The 24,978-nt window shown below is 46.4% G+C and overlaps 2 protein-coding genes across 2 annotated transcripts in view; both read right to left on the bottom strand.

Annotated features, from left to right (window-relative positions):
- The window catches only part of ZNF844 (zinc finger protein 844), a 149,184-nt gene extending 137,037 nt beyond the window's left edge, over nt 1–12,147 (bottom strand). The window contains 1 exon segment of the mRNA XM_032169787.2: nt 12,137–12,147. The gene's annotated coding sequence lies outside the window, so the exon portion shown is untranslated.
- Nucleotides 1–24,978, bottom strand: part of LOC116478506 (zinc finger protein 136) — a 370,760-nt gene that overhangs the window by 240,735 nt on the left and 105,047 nt on the right. The gene's annotated exons all lie outside the window — the stretch shown is intronic.

The raw sequence follows: 24,978 nt of genomic DNA, 5'->3' as shown, positions 1-24,978 counted from the left end.
GGTGAAAGAAAAAGAAAAAGGAAAAATGTCTGTATTTAGTCAGTTCTTGTTTTTCTTTAAATGCAGCTACAAGGCCACCAGCTATGCAAGGCCACAAGTTATGCTATGCTATTGATTACGTGACCTATCACTGTATGATTTAACTACTTTTGTTTTGCTTCTGTAAGTTTGCTTATAAAAACCTCGCTCAGTCTTTGTTCAGTGCTCAGCTTTTTAGATGTGAATCCACTGAGCCAGTGCATACCTTAAATGAAATTCTCCTGTTCCTTATATCAGTCTCTCTAGTCCTTTATTTCCCACAACATCCCAAGTAACTGGGATTACAGGTGCACGTCGCCACAGCCAGCTACTTTTGTATTTTAGTAGAGATGGGGCTTCCTCGTGTTGCCCAGGCTGGTCTCAAACTCCTGAGTTAAGGCAAACTCCTGAGCTAAGGCCCACCATGGCCTCCCAAAGTGCTAGGATTACAGGCATGAGCCACCACACGTAGCCAAACTCATTCTTTTAAATTGGGAAGGAAATGAAAATCAGCTGTCAAGAAAATGAAGGCCTAGGAGAAAAAAGCAAACTGTAACAAGTTAAATTGTTGTACCTCATACATCAGCCTTCTATGGAAAATGTAATCCTGTTCAATTTCTTTGCCTTTTGCCTATATAGGGAAGAATTTAACATCTGACTTCAGAGCACTGAGACATTTCTCCGGAGTATGTGTTTTCCCAAATAGGCCATTCTCAGTTTACTACTTGAATAAATGCTTCAAAACTGGAATCTGATCTTTTCAATTACTTCAAGTTGACAAGTACAAAGAAGGTGACTGCATCACTGTAACCAATCTAGTATTTAATCTGGTTTGGCTCCTCATGCAACATACTGTAAACCAAAAATATTTGAGATGCTTCTGGATCAATGGAGAAGTTTATTTTCCCAAGGTTGAGAACAAGCCCAGAGGAAATCAACACGGAATCACAGAAACAGTCTGTGACTTTCTCCAAGGACAATTTTGAGGACTTCAATATATAAAGGGGAAAAGTGTGCTGGATAGGTAAGAGGGAGGGTTAGTATGTAATCCACATATTGCAACAGAAAAGAGGCAGGCAAGAGAATAGTCAGTTAGGTATTTGTGTCTCATCCAGTAAATCAACACTTTACATGAGATACACAGTTTCCTGTGGAGTTATATAACTTTTTTTTTTTTTTTTTTTAAGATGCAGTCTCGCTCTGTCACCCAGGCTGGAGTGCAGTGACTCGATCTTGGCTCACTGCAACCTCCGCCTCCCAGGTTCAAGTGATTCTCCTGCCTCAGCTTCCTTATTAACTAGGATTACAGGCACAGGCCACCATGCCTGGCTAAGTTTTGTATTTTTAGTAGAGACAGGGTTTCTCCATTTTGGTCAGGCTGGTCTCGAACTCCTGATCTAGTGATCTGCCCGCCTCAGCCTCCCAAAGTTCTGAGATGACAGGCATGAGCCACTGTGCCCGGCCCGAGATATATAACTTTTTATCTGTAGCTCTTCACTTAGCAACAAAAAGAAAGGCAACTTCTTGCTTGACTCACCTTTTAGCTTAATATTTTCCTTTTGGTATAAAAATTGGGGTCCTGAGGTTTTATTTTCCTTTCACATTATAAAAGCCTGTCCTCCAACCTATAAGCTATTAACAAAATTAAGCAGCACCCCCACCAACAACTAAGTGAACTGACCTGCTCTTGGCCAAGATCACCAATAAAAACTCAAAATGGAGTTCCCCACTGTGACGGGAAGACCAGAGTAGCCTCCTTATACTGTCTCCTTTTTAGAATATAGACACAGCAACTGATCTACATTCATGTTCATTAGACATCGTCAGACTCAAAAACCAGATTCTGTGGCAGTAAGACACGAAATTACAAACACCATCTAAAGGGACTTAAGGAAAAGGGTAATTCATGTCTCAGAGTTCATAAAATCTGGTGACACAGGCCTGTTTTTTGGGCAGGGATGGAATCACGTGACAAATAACAGTCCCTCTTCCTACAGCATTCCTTCCTACCGCCTCTAAAAATTTAAATATATATATATATTTCCATAGGTTTATGGGGAACAGGTGGTATATGGTTACATGAGTAAGTTCTTTGGTGGTGATTTGTGAAATTTTGGTGCACCCATCACTGGAGCAGTATACACTGAACCCAATTTGTAGTCCTGTGGTTTTTGGTTTTTTGTTTGTTTGTTTTTGAGACGGAGTCTCGCTCTCTCGCCCAGGCTGGAGTGCAGTGGCAGGATCTCGGCTCACTGCAACCTATGCCTCCCGGGTTCATGCAATTCTGTCTTAGCCTCCTGAGTAACTGGGACTACAGGCATGTGCCACCACGCCCAGCTAATATTTGTATTTTTAGTAGAGACGGGGCTTCACAATATTGGCCAGGCTGGTCTCGTACTCCTGACCTCAGGTGATCTGCCCGCCTCAGCCTCCCAAAGTGCTGGCATTACAGGCATGAGCCACCACGCCCGGCCCAATTTGTAGTCTTTTATCCCTCACATCCACCTTCCCACCCTTTCCCATCCTCCCCAGTCCCCAAAGTCCATTGTATCATTCTTATGCCTTTGCATCCACATAGCTTAGCTCCCACTTACGAGTGAGAACATAAGTGATGCTTGGTTTTCCATTCTAACGAGTTACTTCACTTAGAATAGTCTCCAATTCCATCCAGGTTGCTGCAAATGCCATTAGTTCGTTCCTTTTTATCCACCTCTAACTTTTAGACCAAAGCTTCACACTCTCAACCAACTGCCACCCACAGAATCCCTCAACCACCTGTGCCTTCTAACCCCATTACCACAAGTCCTGCCTTTTGGCCAAAGGAACTCACACCTTCCAAGCACTGAGTCATGATTTTCCCTGCAATTCCTGTCTCCCTGAAATGAATAAAACCAAACTGTCACGAGCTGCCTCGGCACCACTTACTCAAGGCTTCCTGGGGTTGTTTCCCTCGGCCAAGGTCTTTCATAACACTGCAACCTTCGTCTCCCGGGTTCAAGCGATCCTCCTGCCTCAGCCTCCCCAGTAGCTGGGATTACTGGTGCCCACTACCATGCACAGCTAATTTTTGTATTTTTAGACACAGGGTTGTGGGCTGCAAGCCACCCAGGTGCCAAGGCAAGAGACCGAGGGCACAAGCTGTTGCAGTATAATAAATATATAGAATAAGAGTAGTTATACTAGAAATAGATTATAGATGATTGTATATGAATATCATTAATCATTAGTTTGTAGCATTACTCTTTATTCCAATATTATAATAATCTTTGTTCTACAATTATAACCTAGGAAAAACCAGGCCATACAGATACAGGAGCTGAAGGGACACGGTGAGAAGTGACCAGAAGACAAGAGTGTGAGCCCTCTGTTACGCCTGGACAGGGCCACTAGAGGGCTCCCTGGTCTAGAGGTAACGCCAGAGCCTGGGGAGGCACCTGTTACTTAGCAGACTGGGAAAGGGGAGTTAGAGAAGACTCTTCTCCACCACCTCCTGTGGAAGGCCTGACATCAGCCAGGCCCACCCGCAGCCATCCGGAGGCCTGACCGTCTCCCTGTGATGCTGTGCTTCAGCGGTCACGCTCCTGGTCCGCTTTCATGTTCCACCCTGTACACCTGGCTCCGCCTTCTAGATAGCAGTAGCAGAACTGGTCAAAGTACTAAAGTCTTTGAAATGCATAGAAGAAATAATGACATAAGCTGTCCTCTCTCTCTGCCTCGGCTACCAAACAGGGAAGGGCCCCCTGTCCGGTGGACACGTGACTCGCGTGACCTTACCTATCATTGGAGATGACTCACACTCCTTACCCTGCCCCCTTGTCTTGTATCCAATAAATAACAGCGCAGCCAGGCGTTTGGGGCCACTACCGGTCCCCGGGGCCTAACTGTCTTTTCTTCTCTTTGTCTTGTGTCTTTATTTCTACAATCTCTTGTCTCTGCACACGAGGAGAAAAACCCACAGGCCCAGTAGGGCTGGACCCTACACAGGGTTTCACCATGTTGGCCAGGCTGGTCTCAAACTCCTGACTTCAGGTGATCCACCCACCTCGGCCTGCCAAAGTGCTAGGATTACAGGTGTGAGCCACCACGCCAGGTCAAAATAAAACTTCTTTAAGTTATTTTACAGTTTGGCTTTTTTCCGTTAACAAACAAGTCATGACCCGGTGTTTCTCCTTCATGATTGGCTGTTTGCCCAAAATACTCTTTACTTGTTAACAGTGTCTCAGTTTAATTTAACAGAAGAAACGTGTGACTGGGAACCCCACACACGAGGCGGGATTCCCCCTATGACTTCCGCACAATTTGGGGAGACGCGGGGCTGTGGGCGCAGAGCTGCCCAGAAAGAGCTCCGGGCCAGGGGCCCCAGTCGCCGCGCAGGGACGGCAGGACGCCCGGGGTCCCGACTGCCGCCCAGACCCGCCCTGAGGCCAAGGGGACCTAGGGCTGAGCTGCGCCAGGGGAACTAGGGCCTCAGACCCCCGAGTCGCAGCAGGGAGGCCCACGTTCCGCCACAGCCGATTCCGCGGTTCTGACCAGACCGTCCCCTAACCCCCAAACCCCACCTCGGGGCTTCCTGCTCCACATACTCACCATTTTTCAGCTTCCAGATATTCCGGCGTCTCCTGCAGGACTCCCGTGAGCAGTCCAGGACACGGCGCAGGCAACAGAGAGAAAAAAGCTACAGAAGAGGGACCTGGTCCCTCTCAGAGCAGGAAAGAAGGAATCCCGATCTCGGGTTGCCGCCAGAAGCCAGGGAATAAGAAGACTGGCAAGGCGGTGCCCTCCTTCCGGCTGATAAACGGTTGGCAGGGCCCCGCCCCAGCACCCCGATTGGATAGGGCATCCTACCCCGCCCCCTCAGTCCTGAGTGACAGCAGAAGCCCTGGGTAACAGGGTCCTGCAGAGCCGATCGCTGCTGTTCCAGCCGCAGGTTCTCTTTTTTTTTTTTGAGACAGGGTCTCGCTCTGTCGCCCAGGCTGGAGTGCAGTGGCGCGATCTCGGCTCACTGCAAGCTCCGCCTCCCAGGTTCACGCCATTCTCCTGCCTCAGCCTCCCGAGTAGCTGGGACTACAGGCGCCTGCCACCACGCCCGGCTAATTTTTTGTATTTTTAGTAGAGACGGGGTTTCACCGTGTTAGCCAGGATGGTCTTGATCTCCTGACCTCGTGATCTGCCTGCCTCGGCCTCCCAAAGTGCTGGGATTAAAGGCGTGAGCCACCGCGCCCGGCCACCCCAAAATATATTTCTGTGACTTTTTTTTTTTTTTTTGACACTGGGTCTCACTTTGTCACCCAGGCTGGAGTGCAGTGGCGCTATCCTGGCTCACGGCAATCTCCATCTCCTGGGTTCAAGCGATTTTACTGTCTCAGCCTCCCTAATAGCTGGGACTACAGGCGTGCTCCACCACCCCTGCTAATTTTTGTATTTTTAGTAGAGACGGGGTTTCAGCCAGGCTGGTCTCAAACTCCTGAGCTCAAGCGATCCGCCCCGGCCTCCCATAGTGCTAGGAATATAGGCGTGAGCCACCGCGCCTGGTCACTCCTTTGACATATTTTGAAATCGTGGCTGCTTGGTCAACAGAGTGGTCTTGCAAAGGTGCCTTTGGGAGGAAAATGTGCATCTGCAGAGAATCTCTCTTAACTGAGCCATGGCCCCCTCCCTGCTTATTTCCCTTCACCGGAACTAGTAGAGATTCGGGGTCTGACATCTTTAAAACCTGAACACGGGTAGGAAGCTGTGACTCACGCCTCCAATCCCAGCAATTACAGAGGCCGAGGCTGGAGGATCCCTTAAAGCTTGTCCAACCTATGTGGCCTGCAGGCCAAGGACGGCTTTGAATACAGCCCAACACAAATTAGTAAACTTTCTTAAAATACTTATAACTTTTTTTGCGATTTTCTGCTGTGCACTGTGGCTCATGCCTGTAATCCCAGCACTTTGGGAGGCCGAGGCGGGCAGATCACGAGGTCAGGAGTTCGAGACCAGCCTGGCCAATACGGTGAAACCCTGTCTCTACTAAAAATACAAAAATTAGCCAGGTGTGGTGGCAGGCATCTGTAGTCCCACGTACTCAGGAGGCTGAGGCAGGAGAATCGCTTGAACATGGAGGCGGAGGTTGCAGTGAGCCAAGATTACGCCACTACACTCTAGCATGGGTGACAGAGTGAGACTGGCTAAAAATAAAAAGATTTTTTTTGTGATCTTTTCTTTTCTTTCTTTCTTTCTTTTTTTTTAGCTCATCAGCTATCATTAGTGTTAGTGTGTTTTATGTGTGGCCCAAGACAATTCTTCTTCCAATGTGGCCCAGGGAAGGCGAAGCATTGGACATCCTTGCCTTAAAGCAAGGAGTTGAAGGCCTGGTCAACACAGGGAGACTCCCATCTTTATTACTTAAGTATCCAAATAAAAAGAAAAATGTTAAAAAGTTGGAAAAGAAGCATTTCTCTTCTCTCTGCGAGAGCCTTCATTTATCTAACAGTCCACCTTTGCTAGCCAAGCCCCTTTCTTTCCCTCTCTCAGAAGATGTCTTGCCACTAAATCCGATATGCCAACATAAACTGGAATTTTGGGGCCATGCTGAGTCTGCATTCTTTGCTGTCCTCAGGATGGTATATAAGCTTTTCCGTGTTATTGTTGAGGAGTCTTCATTCTGAAGACTCACATATAGGACTTACATGGCTGCATTCTGGTGACCACCTCCCTGTGGGACAGCTAAATACAACCTTGTTGGAGTGGCCTTTCCTTGTCTTCTGGGATATTTCTCTCTTCACAGTTGAGACAATCCAGAGGACAGGAATCATCTCTTGTTTTTCCTCATTAGCAACATCCGATTGGCTGAACAGCCATGTGTCTCCAATTAATAGAAAGTGGAGTTGGGAGAGAGAAGCTGAGCACCCCAAGAATTGGTTATGTAGATGAAGAGTATACCAGGCACCTCCTCCACCATTAGTCATTCAGCTGCTCCCTCGGGAGGCCCCACTCCCCTAGGCACTGATACCCACTAGACCCTCCAGGAGACATGGCAGTTGTGGGGATCTTGAGTCAGCCCCAGGCAGTTCTAAAACCCAAAACCAGGAAAGATAGGAGGGTGTACTGAAGACACATCACCCTGTACAGTTTCCAGAAAGGAACCTCATCCCAAAGACATCCTGATAAGGTGTCTGCGTCTAGGAAAGATAAAAGGAGGAGAGGCAGAAAGGTTTTTTCGGGAAAATGTCTAGTGGTTATTCTCTGCTTTCCTCTCATGTGAAATGTTCAGAAACAGATTTTACTGCAAGCCCTTAAAGAGTTAGGCTATGGTATGAGGGTGGAGGATTTGAGATGCTGCATCCCATATATTTGGAAAATGTTGAGGGGAAGTCAGTTGCCCTGGAGAGTATGAAAAAATTTAAATAAAAAGCAATGAGGCCAAACTGTGTGTAGTGTCCTAAGGTCCTACCTAAGGACCCTGAAATCATATTTAAATACAACTCATGAAAATTACCATGTAGTGGCCCTGGCATGCATTTATTTGTGCTTAATGAAATTTATGCTTAATCAGGCACAACCCACCAATTAACCGCTGATTACATAACTAGAAATTTTCTACCTATATAGGCTGTGTGAACAAGTAAGTCAGGCCTGGTGCAATGGCTCCCACCTGTAATCCCACCACTTTGGGAGGCCAAGGTGGATGGACCACTTGAGGACAGAAGTTCGAGACCAGCCTGGCAAACATGGTAAAACCCTGTCTTTACTAAAAATAGAAAAATTAGGCCAGGCGCAGTGGCTCATGCCTGTAATTCCAGCACGTTGGGAGGCCGAGGCGGGCGGATCATGAGGTCAGGAGATCGAGACCATCCTGGCTAACACAGTGAAACTCCGTCTCTACTAAAAATACAAAAAATTTGCCGGGTGCGGCGGCGGGCGCCTGTAGTCTCAGCTACTTGAGAGGCTGAGGCAGGAGAATGGCATGAACCTGGGAGGTGGAGCTTGCAGTGAGCCTAGACAGCGCCACTACAGTCCGGCCTGGGCGAAAGAGCGAGACTCTGTCTTAAAAAAAAAAAAAATAGAAAAATTAGCCGAGTGTGGTGGCACGCACCTGTAATCCCAGCTACTTGAAAGACTGAGGCCAGAGAATTACTTGAACCCAGAAGGCAGAGGCTGCAGTGAGCTGAGATCGTGCTACTGTACTCCAGCCTGGCCGACAGAGTGAGACCCTGTCTCAAAACAAACAAGCAAAAACAACCAAGTAATTCAAAAATTTAAGCTGATGGATCTCTAAATCATCTTGAAGCAATGTGACCATAGGGTTGAGTCACATGACACACAGCTTTCACCTAGCTAGCTGGAACCCTCCTTTCCCTGATTACAGATTCGCCTTCTTTCTTACCTATAGTGTTTTGTAAAATGTTGTAAATGACTGAAGGGAAACAGGAAAGACCCTTTCCCTTGTCACTATTTTTTTTAATTTAAAATGATTTTTCACAATGGAGATGGGGTCTCACTATGTTGCCCAGGCTGGTCTTGAACTCCTGAGATCAAGCCATCCACCTGCCTCGGCCTCCCAACGTGCTGGGGTTACAGTTGTGAGCCATCCCGCCAGGGCCCTCTCTACTACTGATCTCTATAGTAGACTAATTTCCCTCTTAACTTTCTCACACAAAGACTTCATGGCTATCACGTTGTCTTCAGCTGGAATATTAAATTCACTTTTTAAAATTGAAAATGAAATATAAACCAGCTAGAAAGAAAAGAAAACAAGCTCTGGGGGAAAAAAGCAAACCACTACAAATTAAGTTGTTATCAATGTGCAGTTGCTCATGTCTGTAATCCCAGCACTTTTGGAGGCCAAGGAAGAAGGACTGTTTGAGGCCAGGAGCTAGAGACCAGCCTGAGCAACGTATCAAGACCCCACCTCCGTAAAATACAAAAAATTAGCCAGGTGTGCTGGTGGGCAACTGTACTCTCAGCTACTGGGGAGGCTGAGGTGCTTGAGCTGGGGAGATCAAGGCTGCAGTAAGCCTGGATCGCACCACTGCTCCAGCCTGGGTCACAGAGCAAGACTTTGTATCAAAGAAAAAAAAATTAAATTATTGTACCTCATACATTAGCCTTCTATGGAAAATGTAATCCTATTATATTTATTTGCCTTTTGCCTATATAAGTGTTAGGGAAGCAAGTGCCTAGGGGAGCCAAAGACCAATCAGCTCCATCTTGAGACTAACAAGAAACACTCCTTGCCAGTCACAACCCATGGTCATAAAATGTTTGCCATTAAGAAAACAGCCTGAAGATACCTGCAAGTATCCTTACACTCCCATAACAACAGAACATCCGGATGTCCCAATACTCATAACAGTATGTGCTTTCAAGATAATTATTGTTATGTTTTAATGCACTTGTGTGCTAAAAGGTAAAGGATAGTTTTCTTTAAATCAACAGAGTAATAAATTTTGTGACGCTGTCAGCCCACATGAACGTAGGCACAGCTTAGTTTAGTCTTTACATAGACAAGATCCCTACATAAGAAAAACTTAGACAGTACGTCGTTCCTCCACTTGCTTTATGAGGATGCCCTACTCTGTAACAGAGAACCTTCCTTCCTTTTCTTTTCTTTTTTTTTTTTTTTTTAATAGAGACGGGGCTGGACACGGTGGCTCATGCCTGTAATCCCAGCACTTTGGGAGGCCGAGGCGGGTGGATCATGAGGTCAGGAGATCAAGACCATCCTGGCTAACATGGCGAAACTCCGTCTCTACTAAAAATACAAAAAATTAGCCGAGCGTGGTGGTGGGTGCCTGTAGTTCCAGCTACTTGGGAGGCTGAGGCAGGAGAATGGTGTGAACCCGGGAGGCGGAGCTTGCAGTGAGCCAAGATCGCGCCACTGCACTCCAGCCTGGGCGACAGAGTGAGACTCATCTCAAAAAAAAAAAAAAAAAAAAATAGAGACAGGGTCTTGCTGTGTTAGCCAGGTTGGTCTTCAACTCTTTCTTGTTTATTTTGTTTTTGTTTTTTGAGATGGGGTCTCACTCTGTTACCCACACTGGAGTGCAGTGGCGAGTCCTCGGCTGGGCTGCAACTTCTGCCTCCTGGGTTCAAGTGATTCTCCCACTTGAGCCTCCCGAGTACCTGCAACTACAGGCACAGGCCACCATACCCGGCTAATTTTTGTCATTTTTGGAAGAGAAGGGGTTTCGCTATGTTGCCCAGGCTGGTCTCGAACTCCTGACCTCAAGTGATCCTCCTGCCTTGGCCTTGCACAGTGCTTGAATTACAGGCCTAAGCCATCATGCTGGCCCACAGTAGCTTTCAATAAACTCTCTACACACTGTACATTGCGACTCGTCTTGAATTCCTTCCTGTGTGAGATCCAAGAACCCTCTTGGGGTCTGATGAGGACCTCTTTTCCTGGTAATATAAAGCCAGAACTTAACTTCTAATTTTGGAGGACTGAGTCCTTTTCTCGAGTCTGTTTTTCCTGTTTGGGCCATTGCTATCTTTCTGCTTGAATAAACTCTTCCAACTGAAATCTGAACCTTTCGATTTATTTTGGAGTGACAAGTCCAAATAAGGCAACTGCATCTCTGCAACCAATCAAGCATTTATCTGGTTTGTCAGGTAACTTATAAAAGCCTACCCCTAAACTGATAAACTAAAAATAAAAACATACCTCTGGCCTGGCGAGATGGCTCACATCTGTAATCCCCGCACTCTGGGAGGCTGAGGCAGGTGGATCACTTGAGGTCAGGAGTTCGAGAACAGCCTGGCCAACATGGTGAAGCCCGATCTGCACTAAAAATACAAAAATTAGCCGGGCATGGTGGTGCGTGTCTGTAATCCCAGCTACTCAGGAGGCTGAGGCAGGAGAATCGCTTGAACCCAGAAGGCAAAGGCTGCTGTGAGCCGAGATCCAGCCATTGCACTCCACTTGGGCGACAGAAGGAGGCTCTGTCTCAAACAAAAACAAAAATAAAGTACCTTCCCAGCTAAGTGAAGTGACTGGCTCTTGGCCAAGGGAACCCCCAAGAAACCCTGAAAATTGAGTGCCTCTGTATGACAGGATGGGAGGTGAGACAGGCCCCCTTATACCCTCTCCCTTTAGGAGTTTAGATGCAGCAACTGACGCACATTCATGTAAAAACAGACATTATCAGACTGGAAAAACAGACTCCTTGTGGCAAGAAGATACCAAATTACAAACAAGACCTAAGGCCACACAAGGCAAGGTAAGTCATGCCTTAGAATTCATAAAATCTCGAGAAACAGGACTGTTTTTTGGCTGGGATGGAATCAAGTGGCAGATAACAGACCCCTTTCCTTCAGCATTCCTTCCTACCTCCTCCAAACTTTAGATAAAGATACACACTCTCAACCAACTGCCACCTACAGAATCCCCCAACCACCTGTGCCTTCTAACCCCCCTTCCACCAGTCCCGCCCTTTCTGCCAATGGAACTTACACCTTTCAGGTGCTGATTCATGATTTTCTCTGCAACTCCTGTCTCTCTGAAATGAATAAAACCAAACCGTCTTGAGCCGCCTCGGGACCACTCACTATAGGCTTCTTGGGGTTGTGTTTCCCTCGGCCAAGGTCTCTCCTATTTGGCTCCGAATAAACTTCTTTATTTTACATCGTTTGGCTTTTTCAGTTGACAAACCACATGCCAGGACTGGGTATTTCTCATTACTGAATTGCTGTTTGCTCAAATGAACTCTTTAATTGTTAATGTACTTCAGTTTAATTTTTAACAGGAGAAAGTGGGGACTGGGGGCCCCACAGACCACTGCTCCTCCCACGCACGAACCCTACACCCGGGTCGGGATTTCCCCCATGACCCTCCCGTGGCTTCCACACAATCTGGGGAGACTCGGGGCTGCGGGCGCGGAACTGCCCAGAGAGGGCTCCGGGGCGGGGCCGCAGTCGCCGCGCAGGGACAGGACAGGACAGGACACCCGGGGTCCCGGCTGCCAGCCCAGCCCCAACCAACGGCCGAGGAGACCGAGGGCCGAGCAGCTCCAGGAGGACTCGGTCCCAGACCCTGGAGTCGCCCGCAGGGAGGCCCGGGTCCCGCCGCAGCAGGTTCCGGCCGGTTCCAGGCAGCCTCTACCCCGTCTCGGGACAACCGGCCACGCACACGCACCATTTCCTGGCTTTCAGATGTCCTGGGGTCCTCTCTACAGCTCCTGTGACTACAGCAGGGCAAAGCGCAGGAGACAGAGCGACAGAAACCTGGGTAGAGGGACCAGGTCCCTCTCGGGGATGAATACAGCGAATACCAACCACCGGCTACGCAGGGACAAAGGTGAGGACAGGAATGCGACCCACTCTGTGCCTGGATAAACAATGGGCCGGGCCCTGCCCCAGCACCTCTGATTGGATGGAATGCTAGGCCCCGCCCATCACTTCTGAGTGACAGCGGAAGCCTTGGGTATCAGGCCCGACAGAGCCAGACTGACTTGACGGATTCTAGCCATAGCTTCTCTAACGGCGAGGTGCTTCCTGTACTCTGGTTATTGGATATTTGGATTTCAGCCAGACTTGCTACAGATATAAGAGAACAAACACTAGCGTCTTCCTCACTCAAGGGATTTTCCCCGCTCCTTCGTTCTGCACGGGGTCACAGGAGTGTGCAGGGAATTTCAGACTCAGTGTCCATAGGAGCCATCTGCTGGCCTCAGAGCAGCAGGGGAACCGAGATCAGGCCAGGCACGACTGCACCAGGAGAGGCACATGTCCTTGAGCGGGCCGGAATTGGGGATGAGGCATGGCCAAGCCTTGCTCACACACCCCCATCCCCTCCTCACAGTGTGAAAATGCTTCCTCCTTCCAGATCTTCATTTTCACCAGCAGGAAACTTTCACCTGGGGTTAATTTAACCTTCTGACCTAAATAAACTGTAAACTTCATGAACCCTTTATCCAGGTGTCGCCCCCAAACAATTCTGTCTCTAGCCTGATCTTCACACATTCTCTTTATATATACAAACAACTCTGACCCCAGCGACCCCATGGGTGTGAAACCCCAAACCCTGCCCAGAAGACAGCCCCAGGCTCCAGAGGTACAACACCAGAAAGGACAGAACCCCACAAATGCGTCTGCACATGAGTCTTCTGCTTTCCAGGGCTCTGCAGCTTCTCGGAATCCACACTCCTTCTGGAGCTGCTCTGAGCAGCTGGAGGCCACTTGTAGGGGAGGGCGGGCTGCCTGGGAAGCCCCCAGGGAAGCTCTCTTTCTCTTCATTTGCAGGATCCACACTGGCTTCAGCGTGGAGTCACTGGCCTGGGGCTCTGCTGCCCCCTGCAGGTTACTCAGCTACTTCTCACCCCACTGATCAGTTCCATGAGACAAACACCCTCAAACCCCTGCTCTCCTCCTATGTTTATGTATAAAATGGGGCGGGGGGGGGGGAATTCTAAGATAACTTGAGTTAAAAGTTTAAAAGACTTTCAGATCGCGGTGGAGGTGGCAGCTGAGGGACCCGCAGTCAATGACACTGCAGCAACTCCAGGCCTGGCTGGTCGGAAAGAGGGTGGAGAGCTGGAGCTGGATGTGGATAGGTGGAGGGAGCTGCCTTGGGAACTGGGCTCTGCAGCAGCGCGGCTCTAGGGACCGAAGCCCAGGAGAGCAGAGATGGGGGCTCCCAGGACAGGACGCTTGAGGAGAAGAGAGTCAGGCGGTTTCCATGGGACGGGGGTGCTGTGGCAGGTGGTGTGGGCCTGTGGCTATCATAACTAAGCCCGATTGGGACGTGAAAACTTGGATTCCGTGGGAATTTATGAAGACGAAGGCTCTGATGACAAAGAAGTCATCGATGAGGAGGGGGATGAGGGTCACTGGCAAGCTCGCCCCCTTATGGAAAGAAAAGTGAACACTCAACCACTGCTGCAAAATGGGGTCAAAGGACGAGACTCTCACTGTCGGGGAATAAACTGCAGCAGAACTCTTAGAGATTGCAAAGACCTTTCAACAACAGCCTGGGAGGCCGGGTGCCATGGCTCATGCCTGTAATCCCAACATTTTGGGAGGCCAAAGTGGGAGGAGCACTTGAAGACAGAAGTTGGAGATCACCCTGACCAGTGAAGTGAGACCCTCCCATCCCCATACATTTTTGTTTAGAATTAGCCTGGAGAGGTGGTGTGTACCTATAGTCTCAGCTAGTCAAGAGGCTGAGGCAGGAGGATCACTTGAGCCTCAAAGTTTGAGGCTGCTGTGAGCTATGATCAGGCTACTGCACTTCAGCAAGACACTGTCTCAACACACACACACACACACACTCACCAAACTACCTGGGGAAACCCTGACCCCCTTGGATGGTCTAATTGTAAAACACAACAGATGGTGATATGTCTTCATGGACTGGATCATTCTGGCCACATAAGAGGCTTGGCCTACTGAGGATTTACCAGGTGGGATGACCTCCTTGCAGTCAATGGAAGAGGCCCTTGGTGAAACCATCCCTTTAAACTTTATCAAATTCATCAGGGAGGAAGGGAGGAGGAAAACTTAAACCATCTTGCAGCACCTTCGGCGTTAATCATTAAGTCAGCTTGTTCCCTGACCTTCCTCATATTTGTTTCATACCTAGTGTCCTAGAATCCCACAGACCCTAAATGATAGTTCCGGTTAACTGCTCTATAGATACCAACTTGAACATTAGATGTTCTCCTTTTGAAATATATCTGTTTCAGGGCTGGGAGTATTGGTTCATGACTGTAATCTCAGCACTTTGGGAGGCTGAGGTTGGGGGGGGGGACCACTTGAGCCTGGGAGTTCAAGAACAGCCTGGGCAATATAGTGAGACTCCATCTGTACAAAAAATTAAAAACAGTCGGGCATGGTGGCATGTGCCTTTATTCCCAGCTACTTGGGAGGCTAAGGCAGGAGGATCCCTTGAGCACAGGAGTTTCTGCAGTGAGCTATGATCCCACCACTGCACTCCAGCCTGGGAAACAGGACATGGAGATGAAACCAGACAGTCTTGTATTGAACAAGTGCTGGCAGTATATAATGCTTTCCAGCAGGTAGAATCCTTAAGAAAGAAGCTTTCTCTCACTATGCGAATGAGAGTACCACGCCCGGCTAATTTTTTGTATTTTTAGTAGAGACGGGGTTTCACCATGTTGTCCAGGCTGGTCTTGAACACCTGAGCTCAGGTGATCCACCCTCCTCAGCCTCCCAAGTGCTGGGATTACAGGTGTGAGCCACCACACCCATCCTCCCACTAAGTTTTGTTCATTTGGCCTAGCACCGTTTCTTATGCCTTAATCTCAGCACTGGGGTGGCCAAGGCGGGTAGATCGCTGGAGCCCAAAATCTTGGGCTATGACCACCCTGGGCAACATAGTGAGACCTAGTTTCTATTTATTATTTAAAAAAGAAAAATATGTGTGTGTGTGTGTGTGTGTGTGTGTAAAAGAGGCCAAGCATGGTGGTTCACGCCTATAATCCTAGCACCTTGGAAAGCCGAAGCAGGTGGATCACCTGAGGTCAAGAGTTCGAGACCAGCCTGGCCAACATGGTGAAACCCCATCTCTAACAATACAAAAATTATCCAGACGTGGTGGCACGCACCTGTAATCCCAGCTACTCTGGAGGCTGAGTGAGGCAGGAGAATCTCTTGAACTCAGGAGGCAGAAGTTGCAGTGAGTTGAGATTGTGCCATTGTACTCCAGCCTAGGCAACAGAGCACAAACTCCAACTCAGAAAAAAAAAAAAAAAAGAAAAAGAAAGTTTCCTTTTTGTCCCTAGTTGTTAGGCTATCACTACTATCACCAGCAGTTTCCTATGAAGCACACCTATTCTCACAATGGGTCCAAGAGGAAAAGTAGAAGATTTGGAGACATTCCAGGTAGATCCAAATGCAGCACTTGTATGATAGTATATGGTTAATGTGAGGACTCTTGGGGTGACTTAGCTCAGGCTAGTATAACAAAATACCATGGACTCAGTTTCTTAAACAGCATAAATTTGTTTCTCATAGTTCTGGAGCTTGGAAAATCCAAAATCTTGCTGCCAGCAATTTTGTTCCTAGTGAAGGCTATCTTCCTGGCTTGCAGCTAGATGCCTTCTTGCTTTGTCCTCACATGCTGGAGAGACAGAGTTCTCTCTCTTCTTACTAATCCCATTATGAGGGCCCTCATTTATAAATGTTATGTGATATCCTAAAAGGTTCGTGTCCAAATATGACCCTGTTGGGGTTTAGGGCTTGTACGTATAAATTTTGTTTTTGAGACAGGGACTCCCTGTGTGGCGCAGGCTGGTTTTAAACTCCTCGGCTCAAGGGATCCTCCTGCCTCGGCCTCCCAAAGTACTGGGATTACAGGCATAAGCCACTGCACCCAGCCTCTAAGTATATATTTTGAGGACAGTAAATGCAAGACACACCAAGGGGCAAATGGAAGTCTATAAAAGAGGCTTTGGAGACAATGTAATCAGACAGGACTTTATCATATAGCAGATGGGGAGTAAGAGTCAAGGAGTGAGGTCCAATTTCAGAATGGCAGAGAGAAGGGGCATCGAGGTAGCTGTATGATTGCATGAAGAAGCAAAATGCATGCCAGGGCCACTACATGGTAAATTATTTTAATTATCTAGGTAAAAAATGAGAATAAGAAAGAAAAACAAGTAGTCATAATGAAAATGGAAAACAGAATAACCTCTAGTAGTATGCAGTTGTTAAAGATTTTAAATAAAATATTTGTCAGAAACATGTACGGATATCTTGGTTTAAAAAAAAAACCCTCATTGCTGAGCATGGTGGATCATGTCTGCAATCCCAGCACCTTGGGAGGCCAAGGCAGGAGGATTGATCGAGCCCAGGAATTTGAGACCAGCCTGGGCAAAACACTGAGACCCCTGTCTCTACAAAAAACTTTAAAAAATTAGCTGGGCAGAAAGCTGAGGTGAGAGGATTGCTCAAGCCTAGGGGCTTAATGCTGCAGTGGGCAGTGAGTGGCCACACCACTGCACTCCAGCTGGGCTACAGGGCAAGGTTGTCTCAAATTAAAAATAAGAAAACAAGAGATGGGCGCCGTGGCTCACGCCTGTAATCCCAGCACTTTGGGAGTCCAAGGCAGGCAGATCACGAGCTCAAGAGATTGAGACCATCCTGGCCAACACGGTGAAACCCCATCTCTACTAAAAATACAAAAATTGGCAGGGGGTGGTGGTGTGCGCCCCGGGAGGCTGAGGCACAAGAATTATTTGAACCTAGGAGGCAGAGGTTGCAGTGAGGTGAGATCACGCCACTGCACTCCAGCCTGGGCAACAGAGCCTAACTCTGTCTAAAAAAAAAAACAAGAAAAAAATAACTACAAATTAGTCAAATGTAAGAGGATGACTGGAAACTGCTACAAAGAAGATGAAAGATCATATAGGAAAAATGCTCAACCAATGGCAACCAGTAAAAAAATACATAATCATACAGAGATTCTACTTAAGAGCAGATGGGCAACAACAAGTGAGTTAGATAATTCAAAGTATTGACAAGTCACAAGAATAAAGACACGTTCATGAAAGGTGAGATGGTTAATTCAGAAGTTACATTCATACTCTATCGACATTTCGTAGTAAATTTGAATTTATCCATAATCTACAAGCCAGCAATTATTTCCAATTAGGGACAAAAACAAGAGTACTGTCAATAAGATCAAAAGACAGACTTGAACCAACTCAAGTCCCATTAAGCAGGGGAATAAGAGAATCAATTACATGACCCACAACTTCACAGAGCAGCATGTTTGCAACAGGCTCAGGCAAAAAAAACCAGAAATACACCCTCTCAGCATAATACTAATGGTGTATTAATGACAACATTATGTTACTGAGAATTCAAAAGTGGGAAAATTCTGCTTTGTGACAAAGAGATGACAAAGATATAAAGAATAACAAAAAGAATCAAAACTTTGATCACCTTTGCATATCAAAAATAAGTGAGACCAAGGAGACACACAAGAACTGCCCAAGGCCTATTTATTTTTTGGGGTGGTATGTCTCTGAGTATTCATATTGTTATTATTTTGACTTGGCATAAAACAGCTTATTAAAAAACTATTTCCTTCTTCAAAGGTTACCAAACTACTCATTAAGGTTCCAACCAGCTAATTAAAATCCTAACACCCAAATCATAGAATAAAATTCTCAGATGTGGCCAGGTACAATGGCTCATGCCTGCAATCCCAGAACTTTGGGAGGCCAAGGCAGGAGGATCACTTGAGGTCAGGACTTTGAGACCAGCCTGGTCAACATGGTGAAACCCTGTCACTACTAAAAACACACACAAAACCGAGCAGGGTGTGGTGGCATGTGCCTGTAGTCCCAGCACCTTGGGAGGCTGAGCAAAGAGAATCGCTTGAACCTGGGAGGCAGAGGTTGCAGTGAGCCGAGATCGCGCCACTGCACTCTAGCCTGAGTGACAGAGTGAGATTCTGTCTGAAAAATAAAGAAAGAAATAAGCAAACAAACAAACAAATGAATTCTCAGATGCATGCAGAAAGAGCAATTCCATGGTAGCAAGATTCTATAAAAGAAACAAAATGGAGGCAGCTCAGGGTAGGCAGCCTACCTCACCCACAGCTCACAAGGAAATCCACACTCCAACAGTTATACATTCCCAAGCTTAGGAACCACTTGGACTGTGGAGACACAGGCCAGGCTGGCCCACTCCTAGGCAGTGTGTGAGGCAAATGTGAGCAGTCAGAAAATTCTGGGACTTCTACTAACACCCTTGTAGCCCCTCCTCACAGTGTGGACACAGTCCTTCCACCAGGGTCTCAATGCCCACCAAAGACCACTCACTCACTGTGAGTCAGTGGAAGGTTCTGACCTATGGTGTCTTTTTTTCTGACACCAGATGTGTGGTGCTTGTTGAACACCAACCAATTCTCCAGCACTAAGCAGTTATGCAACCACTCAATCCAGAAACCACCCAGAGTTAGCAGAGACTCCATGAGTTCCTGGCTCACCCAACACAGCCCCACTTGGCAGATGCCACTCAAAGCCCCAGGGGCCACCTGTACTTCTCAGTAACTGCATTTAGACCTGGGTCCTGTACAACACCTTACTCAGGTTCCATAATTTGATAGAACTACCTACAGTTCACTTACAGTTACCCACTTATTATGAAGGATACAACTCAGCAGCAGCCAAATCAAAGACATTGATAGCGGCAGAGTGAGGGGTGTAGAAAGGAGATGGGGGTAGGTGGGTAATCCTGAAAATAGCTGTGATTCAAGAAATCCATCCTTTATGTTGTGCAGGGGCACCTTACTGCAATGAAACACTCTTCCCACGATGACTTAGATGATGCCACGTTTGTCACCTATGACAAACCAGACACAGACTAGAAATTGCATATTTACCTCACAAACCGTTAGGCGAAAAGCTTTGTCTTTAGTGATCAGTCAAAATGAAATATCTATTAACCAAAGCATGCTTCAGTTTCTCTCCTTCCTCCAGGTCCCTGAACTTTTTTGTTTTTTTGAGTTAGAGTCTTGTTCTGTCACCCAAGCTAGAGTGCATTAGCACGATCTTGACTCACTGCAACCTCCACCTCCCTGGTTCAAGTGATTCTCATGCCTCAGTCTCCAGAATAGCTGGGGTTACAGGTGTGTGCCACCATGCCCAGCTAATACTTGTATTTTTCGTATGGATGGTGTTTCACCATGCTTGCCAGGGTGGTCTTGAACTCCTGACCTCAAGTGATCTGCCCATCTCAGCCTCCCAAAGTGTTGGGATTACAGGCATGAGCCACCACACCCAGCCACCCCTGAATTTTTGACTGATCCCTTCTAGGCTTATATGCAACCCCACTTTATGTATTTATTTAATATTTTTATTTTTACTTGCAAGTTCAGTACCTAGACTCTTTTTATGACCTCTCCTAATGACAAGCTGATTTCAAGGTCTAGAATTAAAAGTTATTTCTTGGCCAGGCAAGGTGGCTCACGCCTGTAATCCCAGAACTTTGGGAGGCCAAAGCAGGCGGATCACGAGGTCAGGAGATCGAGATCATCCTGGCTAACACAGTGAAACCCCATCTCTACTAAAAAAAAAATAGAAAAAATTCACTGGGCATGGTGGCGGGCGCCTGTAGTCCCAGCTACTCGGGAGGCTGAGTGAGGTAGGAGAATGGCATGAACTTGTGAGGCGGAGGTTGCGGTGAGCCGAGATCGTGCCACTGCACTCCAGCCTGGGCGACAGAGCGAGACCCCATCTCAAAAAAAAAAAAAAGTTAATTCTTACCTAAACCTACATTTGCTTCACTAGAAACATCTAGCAAAAAGCTCCATGACAAAAACTGTCACTTGCAGACGGCATCACTGAGTACTGTATCTGCCTGTGGATCCCTAGCTTTCCAGGGATCTGAGGTTCTCTCAGTATAAAGCGCTCCTCCCATGGTCAATTTGAGCAGCTGAAACACCTACAGTGGGGACACCATGGGAAGAACTAGGTGAGCTTTATTATTTTTTTTGGAGAGAGAGTCTTGCTCTGTCACCCAATCTGAAGTGCAATGGCATGATCTCAGCTCACTGCAGCCTCCGCCCCCTGAGTTCAAGCAGTTCTCATGCCTCAGCCTCCCGAATGGCTGAGATTACAGGCTTGAACCACTACACCTGGCTAATTTTTGTATTTTTAGTAGAGATGGGGTTTCGCCATGTTGGCCAGGTTGGTCTCAAACTCCTTACCTGAGATGATCCATCTGCCTCGGCCTCCCAAAGTGCTGGGATTACAGGTGTGAGCTTTCAATGACCTCTCTTTGTAGGTTTCTCATTGGCCTTAGTTTGCAGTCACTGGACTCAGGCCTCTGTTTCAATGAGAAAATACCCAGTGTTTGAAGAATCCAGCAAAATCTCTCAAACTCGGTTTATTATAGGCTGGAAGGAAATCTATCACCCCTCATCAGGGAAAGTATCTAATCCTTTCACTCAATAAACATATTGAGAAATGTGTTTACACTACCATGTAATTGCTCCTTCGGTGTGCATGTCAAAAAGATTAACTCTCTTCCTTGTTCTTGGGCTATAAGTGATTAGAAAACACTGAGAAGTGCCAGAGGTACGATCCTTTTGAGACCACTACCACCCCTCCTTACAAAAAGTTAACGCAATCATCCTTGAAATTTGGTAAGCTGCAATTTGGCAAGCGGCAACCAATGAAATCATTGAAATATATGCACTGGCCTTGCATGGAAAATGTAACCCTATTAAGCATCTTCATTTTGCCCTACAGAAGTGAAGACTTAACTTCTCCGGTTAAGAGTGGGAGCAGTGACTCCACTCTTCAGGATGTCTGTTTCCCCCGTGGCTACCCTCAAACTTTGTGTTCACATAAACTCAATATTTAATCATATTCTCTGAATCATTATCTTATTAAGGTGGACATTATTATTTCATTACAATTTCCATAACAAAGCACATACTACACATTAACCATACGTGAACACAAACACATCACAACAGTTGCCAGCCAGGTCTTACCCCACAGATAACAGGAAGAGAAGAGTTATCCACCGTTACAAGTTCTCCAACCTGCCAAGGAGGACTGATACTTTCCTGAATCTTTGTAATTCACTGATTTATCTACTATACTTTGTTGTGGAAGTTTATTCATTTTCTCCAGCTGTAATAAAAGATTTTCCCTACTTCTTTTCCCAAGCAGCATTCCCAAAGCTAAGCCCTGAAACTGTTAGAAATGATGGATAAACGGCCAGGCACGGTGGCTCACACCTGTAATCCCAGCACTTTGGGCATGGTGGCATGCACCTGTGGTCTCAGCTATTAGGGAGGCTGAGGTGGAAGGATAGCTTAAGCCTGGAAGATGAAGGCTGCAGTGAGCTGAGATTGTGCCACTACATCCCAGCCTGGGCACCAGAGCCAGACCCTGTCTCAAAAAAAAAAAAAAAGAAAGAAAGAAAAAGAAATCATCCACGAAAAAGGATAGACCAAGAAATGTACTACACGGCCTCTAGGGAAGAAAAAAATTAAACAAGAATTTTCAGGCTGGGCACGGTATCTCACGCCTGTATCCCAGGACTTTCAGATGCCGAGGTGGGCGGATCACAAGGTCAGGAATTTGAGACCAGCTTACCCAATATGGTGAAATCCGGTCTCTACTAAAAATACAAAAATTAGCCAGGCATGGTGGCGTGCGCCTGTAGTCCCAGCTATTCAGGAGGCTGAGGCAGGAAAATTGCTTGAACCTGGCAGGCAGAAGTTGCAGTGAGCCAAGATTGAGCCATTGCATTCCAGCCTGGGCACCAAGAGTAAAACTTTGTTTCAAAAAAAAAAAAAAAAATTTTTTTTTTGAAACAAATGCTATATAAGACAAATGATATTTTCCTGAAATCTGTCTTTATCTGGGCTCTGTGCAAAATTTTCTTATCTTTCCAATTGTAATGAAAATGCAATTTACAATTCATTTAAAAAATCTGAAGCTGCAATAAGTGAACAATTTTTTTTGTTTTTTCTTTTTTAACAAAGGCTCTCACTCAATTGCCCAGGCTGGAGCACAGGGGCACAATCACAGCTCACTGCAGCATCAACCTCCCAGGCTTCGGTTATCCTTCTGCCTCAGCCTCCTGGATATGGTATGTGCCACCATATCCAGCTAATTTTTTGTATTTTTTTTGTAGAGAGAGGGAATCGTCATGTTGCTGTGGCTGGTCTTGAGCTCCTGGGCTCAAGTGATCCTCCTGCCTTGGCCTCCCAAATTGCTGGGATTACAGATGTGAGCCACTGTGCCCAGCAATGAATAATTCTTTATAAAGGGACAAACCCTGATTGGGCATGGTGGCTCATGCCTGGAATCCCAGCACTTTGGGAGGCTGAGCTGGGAGGACTGCTTGAGACAAACAATTAGAGAGCAGCCAGGGCAACATAGCATAATCCTGTCTCTATTACTTAAAATTCTAAATGAAAGTCTGAAGGAAAAGCAGAATTTCCCACTTATTCTAAGGGAGCCTTCATCTATGTAACAAGGTCTGCTTTGCTGGCCAAGCTTCTTCCTTTCCTCTTGCAGAATCTGTCTTGCTATTAAACCTGACTTACCCATCAAACCTGGGATTTTTTGGCCATGCCACGTCTGCATCCTACCCTGGAATGGTATATAAGTTTTTATCTTATTGTTGGGTGGGTCTTCATTCTGAAGGCTCCCATATATACCTGTTAAATAAATTTGTATAACTTTTCTCCTATTAATCTGCTTAACTTCCTTGATCTGAAATTTTTTTCCTGTTTTTTCACCTTGTTTTATAAAAAAAGCACAAAAGTAAAACATGCATATGTAAAAATGAGCATTTTCATATCTCATAAATCAAGGTATTTTCCATATATAACCAGAAAATGCTGTTCATATTTAATAATTCTTTAACATCAACACATAGAGTAATATTAAAACCTTATTAATTGTGTAAAGTGGAATTCTGAAAGCTTACCTTTGAGTACATTTCATTTCCTCTGTTATACATTGAAGAGTGTGTGGTGTTATGCTATGTAATTGTTTTCATCCAGGGTAATGTTGGGTGTGTTAGGCCTCTGGGGAAGGCCCCTGACCTTCTGCCCTCTTTCCACTCTAATGTTTCCCCACCTTTTTGATTGTGGGTCTTAAAACCCTCCCATGAGAGGGTCCCACTGACTTCGTGAAGAATTTTAGTCTTGGAAATACTCATGATATTCCCTATCTGGAGCTGTTTGTCTCAAGTTAGTTCAGAATAAACCACGAGTGTGTGGATTGCTAAAATAACTTATTTCTAAATGCTGAAAGTCAAAAATTGCAGATTTCCTTGTTTAACCAGATGCAGAAAAGCATATGTTATAAAGGATCAGTACTCGAACAGGCACCAACATCACTGCCTTCCAAAATTAGTGGCCTTCCTGGCATATGAACACCCTTTGGGCCTGTGCTCCAGTGTCTCTTTGGGTTGCTCCTTGGGCTCTTTGTGAAAGATCAAGACACCCCCATAGTCTAGGCCAATGTCAGGCTCTCCAGTGTGTCCTGTTCATCACCCTCACCCTGCACTTCTATTGTTACTGTCTTTGGTTATTCCAACACTGTGCTTGCATCCTGTGGAAAGTCACATTTGGGGTCAAGTGAATGGTGGTGTTTCTACTCTTTGGTGAAAAGTATCAGGGTGCATTTGGCCTTCAAGGCAGAAGGATGAGACAGGGGTTAGATCCAGGTGCATCCAACTCTTTTTTTTTTTTTTTTTGTGATGCAGTCTCGCTCTGTTGATCAGGCTAGAGTGTGCAATAGTGTGATCTCAGTTCAATGTAACATCCACCTCCCAGGCTCAAGCGATTCTCCTGTCTCAGCCTCCTGAGTAGCTGGGATTATAGGCACACACCACGATGCCCAGTTAATTTTTGTATTTTTAGTAGAGACGGGGTTTCACCATGTTGGCCAGGCTGGTCTTGAACTCCTGACCTCAAATGATCCACCCACCTCAGCCTCGCAAAGTGCTGGGATTACAGGTGTGAGCCACTGCCCCTGGTCAGGTGCCTCCATCTCTGCCACTGCCCTGTCTTCCCTGCTGTGAGTCACTTTGTGTGATCTGACAATGACTCCACCCTTCACTGATGTGGATACATTATCTGGGACTGGGTATGTCATCTCCACACACAGATAGGGTTTGGTCAGTGATTGATGCTGCATCCTTTGGTGCCTGGATTTTGACCTTAGTGTTTTTTAAATAAGGTTTCTGAAGAGCAGCTTCATTGGTACCTTAAGGGAAGTGACTGAATTGTTCTATGCCATTGCATAATACATAAAAGTTACTTTTCCATGTTGCTGTTAACTTTGCACTGCTGAGATAAGCAGGCTGTTGACAAGTTAGCATCAACAGCACATTATCAGAGAAAGAAAGCTTGAGTTTAGACAATTTACACAACTGTATTAGCTTCCTATGACTTAGTAAAGCAATTTGAAAAAATATAGCTTTATAAGGCACAAATGAATTTGTATGTTTTAACTAAGGTACTTTCTAGTA

The sequence above is a fragment of the Hylobates moloch genome, unplaced genomic scaffold, assembly GCF_009828535.3.
Source record: "Hylobates moloch isolate HMO894 unplaced genomic scaffold, HMol_V3 SCAFFOLD_12, whole genome shotgun sequence".
Taxonomy (NCBI): domain Eukaryota; kingdom Metazoa; phylum Chordata; class Mammalia; order Primates; family Hylobatidae; genus Hylobates; species Hylobates moloch.
The sequence above is the reverse complement of the archived record's forward strand: the minus strand, read 5'-3'. Positions and strand labels throughout refer to the sequence as shown.